This window comes from Eschscholzia californica, unplaced genomic scaffold, assembly GCF_041429995.1.
Source record: "Eschscholzia californica isolate CP2 unplaced genomic scaffold, dmEscCali1.0.p SCAF_6, whole genome shotgun sequence".
In the NCBI taxonomy this organism is placed as follows: domain Eukaryota; kingdom Viridiplantae; phylum Streptophyta; class Magnoliopsida; order Ranunculales; family Papaveraceae; genus Eschscholzia; species Eschscholzia californica.
In genome coordinates this window covers 14266969-14283701 of record NW_028238483.1, presented here as the reverse complement: position 1 = coordinate 14283701, position 16733 = coordinate 14266969, and the positions used below count along the sequence as shown (strand labels likewise).

At 36.7% G+C, this 16733-nt stretch overlaps 1 pseudogene across 1 annotated transcript; it reads right to left on the bottom strand.

The window, feature by feature from the left end:
* Positions 1 to 1266: 1266 nt before the first annotated feature.
* On the bottom strand, positions 1267 to 3174 carry LOC147531886 (bifunctional nitrilase/nitrile hydratase NIT4B-like; annotated as a pseudogene). The gene is made up of 5 exons (XR_015228100.1): positions 3079 to 3174; positions 2875 to 2878; positions 2397 to 2576; positions 1800 to 2084; positions 1267 to 1630 (listed from the first exon to the last, which is right to left on the bottom strand). The product of XR_015228100.1 is annotated as a bifunctional nitrilase/nitrile hydratase NIT4B-like (transcript).
* Between the last annotated feature and the right edge of the window lie 13559 nt (positions 3175 to 16733).

Here is a 16733-nt window from a genome sequence, read left to right as displayed (position 1 = left end):
AAGTCAAAATCAAATATGCAAACAGAATTTAACGAGGTTCGGCTTTAAAGCCTACGTCCTCGGGCGAACAAGAAATCTTTATTGAAGGATAGATGAAGACGACTCACACAACCCGCAAGTTCGTCCCAAGATGGTACCGTATAGAAATTAACCTTCTATACTAAATCTTGGACGACCGAGAAATTAAACACCGCTCAAAACTATGAACAAAATTTCTCTCTCATTTGCTCTCTCTCTTTAGCTCTCTCTAAAGAAGAGTTGTTGTTGTTTGTGTTGATATAAGAGGTAATTTCTATAAAGGTCAAAATAATATAGGAAATAAGTGAAAAAGCATGAAACATTTGAAAATTATTATTCAGGTCAAAAAGCGTGCAAATACTAAAATACCCTTTTTTGTCATTTTGTGTAACTAAATTCTTTTATTTTTCTTTAAATTTTAAATCGATATAACTTTTGTTTGAGACGTCGGATTTGTATAAAAATTATATATTTAGAAATGATTTTTCATTAGCTTTCTAACAAGATCCACTTTCAATACCTTTTTTCAAAAAAAAAAACAGAAAAACTGCATTTTTTTCCTTTACGTTTTTTTGCAAACGTGTTTGCAACAATCTGTTATGCAAACGTGTTTGCAACAATCTTTTATGCAAACGTGTGTTTGCAACAATTTGTTATGCAAACGTGTGTTTGCATAATGTAAACTGCAAACAAGTGTTTGCAAACATGTGTTTGCAACAATCTATTATGCAAACATGTGTTTGCAACAATCAATTATGCAAACATGTGTTTGCAAAATATGGATGGCAAACATGATTTGCAAGCTTTGTAAAATATAATCTTGAGTTGCATATCTTGCAAACTCGATTTGCAAATCGAGAATATAAACTAAGACTATGTATCTAAGAAATCTTGAGTTTGGAATTGATTTCATCATTCAACATATAAAATTCATGTCATCATCACTAAAAAATACTTCCACCATAAAATAGTAGTTACATTTAGTTCCGGTTGGTTCATCATCGACCAAGATTAGTAGTATAACGTCACAGTCGCTACCATCACCACCACCTCCTTTGGTGAATCAACGTGATCCTGCCAACATTCTTTTTCCACAGTTTGACACATTTGGCCCATCATCAATGCAGATTAGTAGTACACCGTCCATCATCAATGTTCCAACAAGCTGATTAAATGGAAATTCTCAGCTTGTTCTTTGTGAGTAGTTACTCGAAGAGAAAAGAGAATGGTGTGTCAGGACTCAAGACATGCTATATAATTCATTAATGAAATTTAATCTCAAATGTCAAATATTTCAAGAAGGGTGTCATAAAATGAGAAAGGATTACCCAGATCAGCTGAAATAAGGGCTTCTCCATCATAATTTGGTCCAGCCAAAACAGTTTCTGATGGTGAAATGATCACACTACCTCCAAGACATACCACATTGTCTGGTGATAGCTCTTCTCCATCTGGTCCTGCATATGTGTATTTCGGAGGAGGTGGGTAATCTTTCCTTCGACAGAACTGGCACGGCGATAAACAAAGCATCCTCCCTCTAAAGCAATATGGGTCATGGATGACTGTCATGTTTCCCTTAAATCAACAGTAGGTGCACAGTAGATCTCCACACCTAAAAATTCCATGAAGTGGACGAAGAAACATTTTCATGTCTAAAACAGACAGAAACATAAGATGTAAATAAAATTCGCAATAAACACTCAGAACCATATATTCGTCAATGGATAAAACAAACGGATAGAACGACAACACTAAAGACTTATAGGTTGAAAAATATATACCTATACCATATATTGTTGTTCTTAAAAGCGGCATTCTGTAACATATAAGCGCACCAATTTTTCCAATTGGAGTTTCATACACAGGAATGGTTGATCCATCCCCAAAACCCCATATTCGTTCTAATGCTGTTGGGATGAGTTTTCGATGTTTCCCAAGGTAATTACCTTTGGGATAAAAAAGTAGTATCGTGCAATAGAGAGTGTATCCTTCTCTGTCTATGACACCCATTACCAAATAAACTTTGTACTTCCCATCCATTGCAGCTAAGCGCTCAACTTCCGGACCTAAAGACAAGAACAAAAGTTCAGGTCCATTGCAAGGCGGTAAGGCAATTATCCATTAATCACAGTATCAAAGACCTAGTACACAAAGCTGAGCTTGAATACGAACTTAACGAAACAAATCTAAGAAGAAAAATGCACTCTTTCTAAATTCCATAGTTATTATAAAACTATTAGTATTTGTATTTATAACTGAGTGTTTGTTGATTACAACTAAGTAAAGCCTTATGGGAGTCTGAGACTCGAACCGGGCCTGTAGGAGACAATCTTGTGCATTAACTATATAAGTATAGTGAAACAAAAGAAGATATTCACCAGGCACATCAATGACGGAAGCGTGATACTTTCGGAAGTCCTCTATCCCCTTTTCCCCGCGTGAGCCAATCACGACACCAAAGGTCGAACCACGAGGATAACCACCTACGAATGCTTCAGGAAACACCACTAATTGTGCCCCATAACCAGCTGCATCAGCAATCAGTCTCTCTGCCTTATCTGTTTGTCAAACAAGAAACAAACAACAACCCATAATCCCTTTTCCACATATAAACCTAAAAGTGTCTCACTTTATTTAGTCTTCATCATGAATAAGGAACTAAAACCCTAGTATATTTCATTTGGATCAAAATGACCCTAAACTAAAGAACCTAAAAAGTAATTTTACTTCATCAGATTAACAAAAACTAACTAACATCTTCACTAAAGCCACTTCATTTGGACAAAATTGAAACAAAAAGGAATCCATCTATGAAGTTAATGATTCAAGTCCAATATTAGAACTAAAATCAATCACATATCTAAAGCATAAGAGACTTAAAAATTATCAGTTCAGTCAAAATAGAAGTCAAGATTCCAATTTTCCCATACCAATTCAAGCATAAAAATCAAATATCGGATCTCAACCAAAACAAAAGTAAATTACCGCAGTAGTGAACATATGTGGAATGGCTCGAAAGGAGAATAGATTGAAAAAAAAGATGATCAGATTAAGAAGTACCTTGAGAATCAATTGATGATGATTTGGATCTGATATAACTAGTTTCAGTGATTCAAGATCATCTAGCGTTTCCTTCGATTCGACCTCCATCGCCATTTCGTTCTCTCTCTAAAACTCTCTCTCTCTCTATCTCTCTCCCAGATGAGTTTGATTTTCTCTCTCTCGACCTCAACAAACTTACGCTGCCGGCTGCCCTGAAATCTTTTGGGGGAAATTGATTAGTACATAAGGATATTTTGGGAATAAAAAATGACCTGATTGATAAATACTCATATTATTTCAAACTCTATACATAATTATCAATAGTATTTTGACAACTTTTAGTTAATAGTAAAAGATGTAGGCTTTTCTAGCTATTATGAAATCTTTTACTACCTAAATAGCCATTTTCTCTTGATATAATTTACAAAGACTCAAGACCCCTATTTATATTATAATATAAGCCGGTGAGGTCCTCCAATTTTTGGAAACCAATTCCAATTTAGAATTTGGAAACCGCCACAATCCATTGATGCCTAAACCGCCACAAGCCATTAGGCATTAAAACCGCCTCTTCAATTGCACCGGCTGCAATTTGAGATTCCACTCAAAATTGAGCAACTTCCAAAATTGAATAGTTGTCAATTTTGAGTCCAAAAATTGGAAGGATTTTTGAGCCAGGGGTCCAAAAAGTGGGGGGTAAACCCAAAAAAAATCCACTCTTGCCCAAAAATTAGTTGCAGGTCCAAATGTCAGATTTTTTTTTTTTATTCCCCTCTTGCCCTTGGACGGGACATGCTGACGTTTCCCTGAAAAAAAAAATGTCTGGTAAATAAAATAATTTACCAGTATACGAAAAATTCAAAGTTTCAAATTTTTTTGAAAATTTGAAAACGAAATTTCAAATTCCCGCCCAGCAAACCATCTCTTCCCGGTAAATAAAATAATTTCCCTTACACAAAAAATTACAATTTTCAAATTTTTTTGAAATTTTCAAACGAAATCTTTTTTTCGAAATTTTCAAATTTTTAAACGAAATTTCAAATTCCCGGCCAAAATATCAAATTTTTTTGAAAACTTTAAATTCCCGGGCAAATTTTGAAATTTTTTTGAAAATTTTAAATTCCCGCCCAGCAAAAGTGTCTAGTACAGAAAAAAAATTTCAGTAAATAAAATAATTTCCCGGTCTCAAATTTTTTTTTCGAAGTTTTGAAATTTTCAAACGAAATTTCAAATTCCCGCCCAAATTTTTTTTACGAAATTTCAAATTCCCGCGCAAAATTTCAAAATTTTTTGAAAATTTTAAATTTCCGGGTAAATTTTGAATTTTTTTTTGAAAATTTTAAATTCCCGCCCAGCAAAAGTGTCTAGTACAGAAAAAAATTTCCAGTAAATAAAATAATTTCCCGCCCAAAATTTTTTGAAAATTTTAAATTTCCGGGCAAATTTTAAATTTTTTTTGAAAATTTTAAATTCCCGCCCAGCAAAAGTGTCTAGTACAGAAAAAAATTTCCAGTAAATAAAATAATTTCCCGGTCACAAATTTTTTTTTTTCGAAGTTTTGAAATTTTCAAACGAAATTTCAAATTCCCGCCCAAATTTTCAAATTTTTTTACCAGTGAATAAAATAATTTTCAGAAAAAAAAATCGTTTCCCGAGAATTTTCGATGGCAATTTTGTAATTTTCGATGGCATGAACGGTAAATACTTTATTTTCTAAGGGCCCTTTACGTAATTTTGACCCCCAAACTGACACATTGGACCTCCCTTTCATTTTTAGGCAACTTTGGGTGAAATTTTCATTTTGACCCCTTTTTTGGACCAATGGCTCAATCCCCCAAATTGGAAATCCAATTTTGTAGCAATTTCTATCCCACCTACTTTCACAATCTTCAAGAAAACACTTCTTGTCTAGTCCGTCAACAAAGTCGAGGCGCGTTATACCAAGTTGAAGGTGGTCTCATGGCCTTGCTGAAGAGGTGCTTGGAAAAGGAAACAAACAAATTCAACTTGTATTTTATCTGGCTTTATTGATCATTTTCAGTCTCGTGAATCAGAGGACTCTGGGTTGGGGTTGTGGATGGCTTAATATACAAATGATGGGTTCACATTTACTAATGCAGAGGCAAGAAGTGAGGAAAGTATTGTTTAGTGGTTCAGGATTTGTTCCAGATATCCCATCTCTCCAGAGATGGCTTGAGATTGCTTGGGAAAGAGGTTTTGATATAGTTGGTGCAAATTCGTTTGATAATAAAATCTATGGCACAGATAAGTTGATTGGAGCTACAGGATGTGCTACTCTCTTTCGTTCTTTTGGATTATGGGCAAGAATAATAGATTTTGGATAGTAAAGAAACTGATTCCTTATGTAATAGTACAAATCAAGGGTCGAAAAAGTTTGAGATCAATAGCATAAACAAGAGAAAAAAAAACTAGTTTATGGCCCAATGGACAAGTTTTTACAGAATAGAAAGAGTGGCGCTGTCCGAGCAGTTCCTATTAGAGCATCTCCAATGCAAGACTCAAGAAAAATTCTAAAAATCTTATGTGTCAAGTCTGAAAAATGGATCTCTAAATGTTCTCTTTCCTATTTGTTCATTTATAGACACTTTATTGCAAAACCTTCTCCAATGCAACACTCAAGAGAAACTCTAAAAACCTATATTTTGGTTTAAAAGTAATTGATTTGCTTATGTGGCACTTAAAGATCCTCAAGAGGCCACTCTAAATTTAGAGTGTCCTCTTGAGGATCTCTAAAGTAAATCTTGACACATCACTTTAGAGATTCATGTTGAGTTCTGCATTGGAGATGAATTATACAAAAAAAACTCAAAAAAAATCATATGTGACACTCTGAGATTTAGAGTTTGAATGTTGCATTGGAGATGCTCTTAGTCCGAGTGACTCCATAAATATATTGGTTTCCATAGTAGTAGTGATCCTTCTACTACCAATAGCTTGGGTAGTGATAAATCGAGAAGTTCAGATTGCAAGTCAAATAAGTTTATCAAAAAGCAATTAAATGGTCATCATGTTCTTATGGATTGGGTTTGGAATTATTTTTCGGAGAAGGTCAACAGATCAAACAATCTTTAACAACGTGTTACCGTTAGTGATAGAACGTGAGTCGCAATATTCTAGCAGGATTAGTTTATATTTTGAAAATTATCTGCAACTTAAGTTGAAGCGTTGAGATATGCTATTGTTAATTGTGAGTATTTTTTTTTTCTTTGAGAATTCGACTACGGTCTACGTTAGTCGTTACAAGCCATTGATGCATCATGGAGATGTAATGAGCACGATAACCGCCTAATATAAACTGAGAATGAAAGAGGCCTAAAGCCCGACAACGAAGAGGCCTAAAGCCCGACAAATTATTACATTATTCATAGCCTAAATTACATAGGATAAATCTTGATGGCAACTGTTTCCACCGAGACTCGATCCCACGACCTCATGGTCTTAAGAGGGGTGTCTAATCGTTACAACAAAGGGTGGTGGACGAGTATTTTATTTTTGAAGTTAGGCCTTTGCATTTTCCGAGAAGGTCAACAGATCAAACAATCTTCAATACTCCTTCAATATTTATTACCCTCATTTCTTGTTCAAGAGCTAATACTTTCTCGGCTTCATCTAACGTTATATGTAGAAGGATTAGGCTATTATATGCAAAAAAACATTTCACTTGATGTTCAGTGTCTTCATCTCGATGTTGCCTTCTCTTTTAAGTTTCTCTTCTCATTGCAAAAAACAATTTAAAAGTGACCAGTAGGTGAATTTTTTTTTCTTTGTAGGTTCTAGAATCTCCATAAGATATTTCTCAGAGACATCAAAATAAGAAATTTCTAAACCAAAACCATAGAGTCCAATCCTTGTTAGACCCACAGACCATAATTACTGGAATGATTAAAGTTCATAGATTTTTGGAATAAGTGATTTGTAACACAAATGAATGAGAATAACTAAGGTGCTGTTTGTTTTTCGTTTTTTTCAGATCTGAAATCTGAATTGGATCCCAATTCAGATTTCAGATGTTTGTTTCACAATTCAAAAAAATCTGAAAACCGATCTGAATTCGGGCAAGGTCTGAATTTGGCTGAAAAGTACCCCACAAATTTCAGACTTCAAAACAAGTCTGAAATTAGGCTTCAAATGCTGAAAAGTGTCAAATGACGTTTATACCCCTTAAACAAAAAACTCTTCCTCATTAAAATATTTCCCACCACCACTCCAAACAAGAACACCACCACCCCAAACAAGAGCACCACCCCAAAACCACCACAAGAAAAACCACCACTTGGAAACCACCACCACAAAACAACCCCCACCAGACCACAAAATTGACCACCACCACCACAACACCACCACTCTGAAATACCACATCACCACAACCACATACAGCACCACCACAAAGAGAGTGAAACCACCACCACTACCCTACCAGAAATAAGACGAGCACCTTACACTATGACAACAGAAAACACGACGATTATGAACCCTCGCCGGATCTGGCGAGGGTCGTCTTGTTCTAACCCTCGTCATATCTGGCGAGGTCATCTACTTCCCTTGTTCGAAACTGATTAGAGAGATTTATGCAGATAGATTCAGAGGGAGAGATTCAGAGATATTCAGAGAGGGAGATTCAGCGAGAGAGATTCAGAGAGATTGAGAAAGAGATGTTCAGAGAGGGAGATTCAGCAAGAGAGGTGTTCAGAGAGAGAGAGAGAGGAGGCAGATTGATATTTCACTGGTTTTTGTTGGAGGGAGAAAGTAAAAGAGAAACCCTAATTTAGGTTTTAGGGCTTTTTTTAAATAGAATGAGAAAGAGATTGGTTTTTTCTTTTTATCCAAAATTTCAAAAAGGGGTATAAATGTCAAAATTTTAAGTCAGACTTAAAAATTCAGACCTAAAAAACAAACATCTAATTTATGTTCAGATTCAGTCATTTTCAGATTCAACCATTTCAGTTCAGCAATTTCAGATTCAGCCAATTCAGATTCAGACACAAATAAAAAAACAAACAGCACTTAAGCTTAACACCCTAGGAGTTGAATGAAACTCATTCCAAGTGTTCAATGTAGAGACGGAATGTTTGACTGAAAACCTAATTTAAACCAAAACAATTCTAGGAAATGAACAAAACCCACGTAATTAGTTGACTACAATAACAAAAATTTAGAGAGAAACAAATACTTAGGCAGCCATTGAGAAGATGGGATTTCAACAACCAAGAAAAAAAAAACATGAGAATTTTGTACTTGAGGAAAGAGGAATCACCTGAAGGGCAGTTCTAAAATGCTTGCTTGAATTTGGGGAGTTGATAGACAGAACCCCTGAATCAAAACTATTGAAAGGTTTTCGCTAATTCATGATCTCCATTCGTTCATGACTTCCATACTTCCTTTGGTTGAGTTCAATTTATAATGGTTTTGTGAAACATGGAAATGTACAAAATTCGAACCCATTGTGAGTCTAAAGGTTTTGTGCCTAAGAAATTACAGTTAGATGTGAAACATGGAGATGTACCAAGTATATATTCTTTCATTGGAGATGTACAAAATTTAAAGAAACTCAATTTACCCACCTAGGAAAGATAGTTGATGTGTGTTGGTCTAAGCTAGGTGCCTATAGATTTTTGTAACAGAAAGGTGTACTTGTAACAGAATTTGTTTCATCTCTTTCTATCTCTATAACTAACATGATGAAGCTTATAAATATCTCAAGTGATCTGTAATTGGATGATAATTTCAATAATGAAATGAGTTTTTGTCTCTAGAAGTCATAATTTCTAACAGAGAAAACAATGGATTCCTTCTGACTCGAGGAACGATTCCACCTTTTAGTTGGAGATTGGAGTTGATTCTCTAGGAGCTAGTGTGCACAAGAACCTTATTGGACTTTAATCAGCCCCAAATAATAAGAACTTTGACTTAGTGTTTTCTCGGCATTCTCTCTGTCACTCTCCCTAATCACAACAATCAAAATGTTTTTGCCGGTCGAGAATTGATCTATTGATTGATCTCCATAGAGAGAGAGAGAGAGAGAGAGAGAGAGAGTGTGTGAAAATTATGTAGTTGCACAAGAACGATTCGGATCAAGAATAATTGAGATCAAAAGGTAAAATTTATTGATTGAGTATTCATGTAGTTATATCATTTACAAAGAGAGAACTTAGCATAATTGAATAAAACAGAATTAGGAAAACTAATTACAAAGGATGAAACTAATTACAAAGGATGGAAACTAATATATTGTTTACAAATAGGGAAATATGAATTGGGAAGGAGATACCCTTTGGGTTTGATATGGGAATATTACTTCATTACCCCCCCGCAAGTTGGAGCTGGGGAAGAAATCTGAGTCAAGCCTAACTTGGAAGTTAACCGTTGGAATTGGTCAGAACCAAGGGGCTTTGTGAAAATATCAGCGACCTGATCTGCAGAGCGAACATGAGATAGCTGGATAAGACCACTTTCAAGTTTCTCACGGACAAAGTGGCAATCGAGTTCAATGTGCTTTGTTCGTTCGTGAAAACTGGATTAGCAGCGATATGCATAGCCGCCTTATTGTCACAGAAAACCTGAAAAGGTTCTGGAATGGAAATCTGAAGGTCCTGAAAAAGGTATTTTAACCATTGGAGTTCGGCTGTAAGGAAGGCAAGAGCACGATATTCTGCCTCAGCAGATGATCGAGAGACAGTCGGTTGTTTCTTGGATTTCCAAGACAACGGACTCGCACCAAGCATTGTGAAGTAGCCGGTGGTGGAACGACGTGTAATGGGGCAGCTGGCCCAATCAGAGTCGGCAAAACCCGAAAGTGTCAAAGAGCTAGAAGAGGAAAGAAGGATCCCATGATCGAGAGTCCCCTTCAAATATCTGAGCACTCGAGTCGCGGCATCCATATGTGTAGAACGGGGATGCTGCATAAATTGACTTAAATAATTCACCGAAAAAGCGATATCGGGTCTTGTTACAGTGACGTAGAGAAGTCGACCAATGAGACGTCGGAATGAAGTGGGATCGTCTAAAGGTGTACCGTCTGTAGGTAATAATTTCAAATGTTGTTCCATAGGAAATGAACTCGGCTTGGCTCCGAGAAGGCCAGAATCTCGAAGGATGTCCAAAGTGTATTTCCGTTGGCAAAGAAAAATACCCTTAGGAGACCTAGAGACTTCTAAGCCTAGAAAGTATTGAAGTCGCCCGAGATTTTTAAGAGAAAATCGTTTTTCGAGGCGTTGTCGAAGGGATTCAATTTCCTTGTTGTCATTGCCTGTGACGATGATGTCATCCACATAGACAAGAATGTAAATAGCAATCAGACCATTGAAATAACTAAAAAGAGAATGATCTGACGAAGATTGGGAAAAACCTTCGGCTTTTAAACCTGAGGAAAACTTAGCAAACCATTGTCTAGAAGCTTGTTTCAAACCGTATAATGATTTGTTCAAGCGACAAACTCTAGTGTCACCTTTGCTGCTAAAGCCAGGGGGAATGGTCATATAGACTTCCTCGTCCAAATCTCCTTGGAGAAAAGCATTATTAACATCTAACTGATGCAAGGCCCATCCCTAAATAGATGCAAGGGATAAAAGGACACGAACAGTTACCAGTTTGGCAACTGGAGCAAAAGTGTCATGATAGTCGACACCTTCAACTTGGGTGTACCCTTTGGCTACGAGGCGTGCCTTATAACGTTCGATGGATCCATTTGAACGATATTTAATTTTGTAAACCCACTTGCAACCAATGGGTTTCTTGCCAGGTGGCAATGAAGTCAGAGACCAAGTATTATTTGTCTCGAGGGCGGAAATTTCTTTAGCCATTGCCTCACGCCACTCTGGAGAAGTAGAGGCGATTTTGTAAGTTTTTGGTTCTTCTGTTGTGATAACAGAAGTGAGAAAAGCCTTATGAGAAGGACTAAAATGGTCGAAGCTAATATAGTCGACCAGTGGATAAGGAGTACGCGAAGATGTCATTTCTGAACTAGAAAGAATATAGTCAGCCAGATAAGCAGGCGGATTCCTAACACGAACGGGTCGTGTAGGATTATCAGGTTCCTCGACGGGAGAGTCAAGCGGTGATGCTTCACTGGTGGGTGAAGACAAAGGAGAAGCGGAAGCGGGAAAGTCGGGAGAAGATGCATTATCAGAATATGCCATCGGAACCTCTACAGGAGACGATGAAGATAAATCTTCGCTTGAATCAGTGGGAGGCAGAGGCTCAACCAAAGTAGGAGGAGGAGAAATATTGTGTCGCGGCGGAGACCGGAAAGTGTGGGGAGAAGGCACGAAGTCATCCAAAATATTCAGAGGAGTGAAAGTATGCGAGTCAGATGAATCGTTAGTAATTGACTCAAAAGGAAATTTATTTTCAAAAAAAGTGACATTTCGAGAGTCATAGAGATTTTTAGTCTCTAGGTCATAAATGGTGTACCCTTTCTTTCCATAAGGGTACCCGACAAAGATTCCTGGTTTAGCTCGCATGTCAAATTTAGTTGTAGCTTTGATATTATGAGCGAAGCACAGACACCCAAAAACACGGAGGGTCGAGTAGTCTGGTGGAATGTCATATAAAACCTCATAAGGTGACTTAAGTGATAAAATCGGGGTTGGCATTTGATTAATTAAGTAAGTTTCCGTTTTTAAACACTCACCCCAAAAACTTAGGGGGAGGTGAGCTTGAAATCGCAAGGCACGAGCGACATCTAGCAAGTGCCTATGTTTGCGTTCAACGACCCCATTTTGTTGTGGAGTGTGAATACAACTGCGTTGGTGGATAATACCATTAGATTGAAACCAGGACTGTAAATCCTTAGTGAGAAATTCAGTTCCATTGTCGGAACGAAAAGCCTGAATAGGACAGTGGAAGTGGTCGCCGAATCAGAAGAAATAGACTGAATGGTCTTTTGATATTGTTTAATTGTGAAATTGAAGAAAAATTCTAAATATTTCTTGATCTCAGATTTGGACTGCATAAGAAATGTCCAAGTATATCTGGAGTAATCATCTACTATTGTGAGGAAGTATCGCTTATTTGTAAGCGAAGGAACAGGAAATGGTCCCCAAATGTCAGCATGAACAAGTTGAAAGGGAAAAGTACTAACAGAAGTACTTTTTTGAAAAGGCAATTTAGATTGCTTTGCCATAGGACAAATTGTACATTCATGCATGGAGTCAAAGCGAATGAAATCAAAACGCTGAGATAAGTGTTTGAGACGATCCAAACTAGGATGTCCCAATCGTCTATGCCAAAGGTCATTCGACTTATGGAGAGTAAATGCTGAAGACTTATGACGTAAAATGTATAGATCGCCAACCTCATCAGCCTGACCAATCAGGCGAGTTGTCAAGGTGTCTGTAAAGACACATTGAGAAGGTGAGAAAGTCGCAAGACAATGTAGAGATTTACATAATTGTCGTAGAGAAATCAAATTAAATTTGAAGGTCGGAATATGATAAACGTTGTCAATGTATAGAGATTCAGAAAATATCACTTTACCGATATGTGTAACCAATAATGTGCTTCCATCAGGAATCTGAACATAAACTGATGGAGGAGCAAGTTCATAAGAACTAAAATGTTGTAAAGAAAAACAAACGTGCTTCGAAGCACCACTGTCGATAATCCACGAAGTAGGGTGGATGGAGAGAATAGTTCCCGAGAGAAGGGTCGTAGCTGTAGGGCTAGGGTAACCAGTATTTTTGTCGGGAAAAAGAGTCGTTCTTAATGAAGAAGGAATAGAAATCATGGGTCGACAAAAATTAGTTGAAAAACTCGAGAAAATAAGTTTGAAGAATTTGCTAAAAAGAGTCCAATGTACCACAATGGATGTAACAATGTATTGGAAAAGGAAATCGCAAGTGGTAAAACCGGAAAAATTAAAATCGAAGAAAAATAGTGATGTGTTAGTTATGTTTGATAGGAAATTCCTTGTCGGAAACATATTAATAGAGTAAGTACGGAAAATAGATTGAAGAAGTGACAAGTACAATAATGTTGTCGGTAGAGTCAACAAGAAAGTCATTGACGAAGAAATGTCATATGTAGACAAAATGAACGCAAACAAAAATGATGTTGCGAAGAAATTTGACAAGAAAATCATCGCCGGAATACCAGACGGATGGACGTAGTAAACATCATCAGTTAGATGAGAAGTCATCTCTATTGCAGAGGAATTGTAAGAAACCACATTGTCAGTGGCGAATGATTCGCTAGACATGATGAAAAGTGTATGAGAAAAAAGAAACAAATAATCACGGAGTTGGAAGTCCGAAAATGAGTCAAGTAAAGAAAGTATGTAAAAATATGAAAAGAGATGAAAGCGACAGTTCTGTAGAAAAACAGAGACTGTGACAACTAAAGTATTTCCGACAGTGCTTTTGGTGTCAGAAAAATTAACAGTACTGTCACAAATATATGAGACAGTTCTGAAGGAAAGCGACAGTTCTGTAGGAAAACAAACACTGTGACAAATAGAGTATTTCCGACAGTACCTTTTGTGTCAAAAGAAGTAACTGTGCTGTCACAAATATGTGAGGCGATTTGATCAACTTATGATCGAAAAAATGGCCGGAAAAGGATGGTCTGTCCCTGAGAAGGTGTGTTTGCTTGTTTAAATGTCAATGGAAGTCACAAACGAAACTTTGTGTGATGTAATGAGGGCTACCACCCTTGAAAGTATGAGTCAATCGATTAAAACTTAAATCGATGCTTTGTGAAACTACTTAGAGAGAGAAAGTTTTTTTTTTTTTTTTGAAAGAAACTTTACATACTGTAAAACAAATCAATGGTGAGTGTTATGAGAGCTACCACCCTTGAAGGTATAAGTCAATCGATCAAACCTTAAGTCGATTGTTTGTGAAACTCAAAGAAAAAGTTAGAGAGTTTTTTTTTTTTTTCTTTTAAGAAAATGTCACCACTGTGAAAGCAAATCAATGATGGGTGTTATGAGAGTGTCTAAATCACATATGAGGATGCCAGGTAAGTGAAATCTAGCTTGATTTCAATTATTGTTAGAAATCTGATAGTTATGCGTCCGGTCAAGAACGTCGACTTACAGTGGACTGTTGTCGAAATGAAGACTAAAATAACCAAGAATTGCTTTGTGCTAGATTTCAATCATAGAATTCAGCAATCGGATAGTTATGTGTCCGTTCTACTCTGGTAGAAGGTGAATGTCAGACCTATTTAGGTCTGGATATATATAAAAAATACTTAATTTTGAAAACAAAATCAGACCTAGTTGGGTCTGATTCTAATGAAAGAAAAGGAATGTTAAAGAAAAAAAACTGACCTTTTGATGTGGAATGATCAAAAATTAATAAGAAAATAAGAATTCCTGCGAACTTTGTAGATGATTAATAAAGGGCCTTAATAAATCCCGAAGAAACGTTATGCTCTGGTACCATGTGAAAATTATGTAGTTGCACAAGAACTATTCGGATCAAGAATAATTGAGATCAAAAGGTAAAATTTATTGATTGAGTATTCATGTAGTTATATCATTTACAAAGAGAGAACTTAGCATAATTGAATAAAACAGAATTAGGAAAACTAATTACAAAGGATGAAACTAATTACAAAGGATGGAAACTAATATATTGTTTACAAATAGGGAAATATGAATTGGGAAGGAGATATCCTTTGGGTTTGATATGGGAATATTACTTCATTAGAGAGAGAGAGAGAGAGAGAGAGATTTATTGTTTCAACGGAGAGGAAGGGATAGGTTTGAGCAAGTACTTCTAACATTTAGGCAATGTTTCCTTGCATAAGAAGACAATGCTGCTGAGTAGCAAGTCTAAATCGATCAAACAATGTTTCCTTCATCATAAATCACATTACAAAATTATTATTGTTTACGCCAAAATTCACATTTGCCTACAATTATACATTGATATAATGAGCATGATGATGAATCTTTCTTCTCCTCTGCTTTCATTCGCTTACGAATCTCACGTTCTGTTCTCCCAGCAGCGATATAAGTTCGAAGCAGAGAACCATAGTCTTCTGAACCAAGATCTTGAACCTTCTTCAAGCTCTTCAGAACAACTCAGCATTCTCTTTGTCCTTTTCTTCCTCGAAATACTTGCTTAATGTAGTTATAATATCTTCGGATGGCTTCCATTTTTTCTCGTTTGCTTTCGAAGCAGCAAAATCGAAATATTTCAGTGCTGAACCAATTTGGTTTTTCTTCAGGCAAAAGCTCATGAATGCTTCTACTGTCCTAGGGTTAGGGTGAGCTCCACTTTTCGCTGCAGTTCATAGCAGCTGAGCCTCATCGATCATATCTCGATTAAGATAAGATTCTATAAGACAGTTTGCTACCTAAATGTCATAGGCTAAGCAATTTTTTCCCACTCCTTGAAATGTTTCTCGAGACCCTCAGTGTCACCCAATTTATTAAGAGCATAAAGCAATGAAACATAGCTCATATTTGTTGTCGTTGGATAAGCAGACTGCAGAGATTCCCATACCCGATATACCCCCGACTTATTGGAAGTGAGAGCATATAATCCTATAACAATATGATAATCACTTCGACCACGAAAAGTTTTTATCATCTTGTTCTCAACTTCTTCGAGTACTGTGTTTTCCCTTGTCAATAAGACCTGCCTTGGCACAAAAAGAAGCGAGAGTACCATATGTCGCTCAAAGATAGAGATCAATGATATCATGTTAATGGAAGGACTTAATATGGACAGCTTAGAGAAAAACTCAATACCTCTCTTTATTCTTTTAGTAGGTGCATCTTTATGGCACATCTTTTGGAGGCTTTCTAACAAAACTGTGTGCTCAGCAATTGTCCAAGACGCGTTACATCATTGATACTCTCGAATTTTGTTTTTAGACACACGCAGTTTCTCAGCTGCAATGCCATGGACCCCCGCGTATGTTATGTTATTTTCGCTTGTACTTTTGAGATTAAAACCTCTTGTATTAGTTTCTTGATAAAGTCTTGAAACTGAGCACTCATATTCGTAAATGTTGCAACTGAGCACTCAAGTCTCTGTACATGGGAACAATGTCTCTCTCAATACTGAATATGAGGCTTCACAACCTGGTTTTGATTAATTAGCCGAACATATAAACATACCCGTAATTTTAATCCCACATGTAGGTAGAAGGGCTTTGCTGAGGATGAGTTTGTACAGGTTGAGGTTGATTAAGCTCATCATTTATGACTCATGTGCCCCACTTTCAATGAGATTAAAGTACTACAGGCCGGAAAGTAGGAGAATAAATCTTAAATGTATCAACTGAAATTGGTTGGAAGTATTTTGGGTTTCAGGCCCCCTCCCCCAAGTTGAGTTTGTTCATTTGATAAATGCCCGTAAATCTGTGTTGAAAAAGTCATGGTTAAGTTTACCCTAGACACGAGCTAAAGATCATCTAGAGGAACTTCCTGATTCAAAGCTTGCTGGCAAATACCCAAAGGAGGATTTCTTACATGTTTGCACAATTGCAACAGCTTGAGTTGCCCTTGAGGCTAGCTAGCAGCCAACAATGGGAGAGGTGGTGCAGTCCCCTAAAATGGTCCAAAGCATCATTGAGTATCAAGAGTCCATGTTAACCGCATCCAATACCTGCAGGCTTAATCTCGGACAATCATCTGCTAACTACGAATCGGATAGGAATTCATCAATGTTTTCTTCTGGCCCATACTCTGGTCTTGC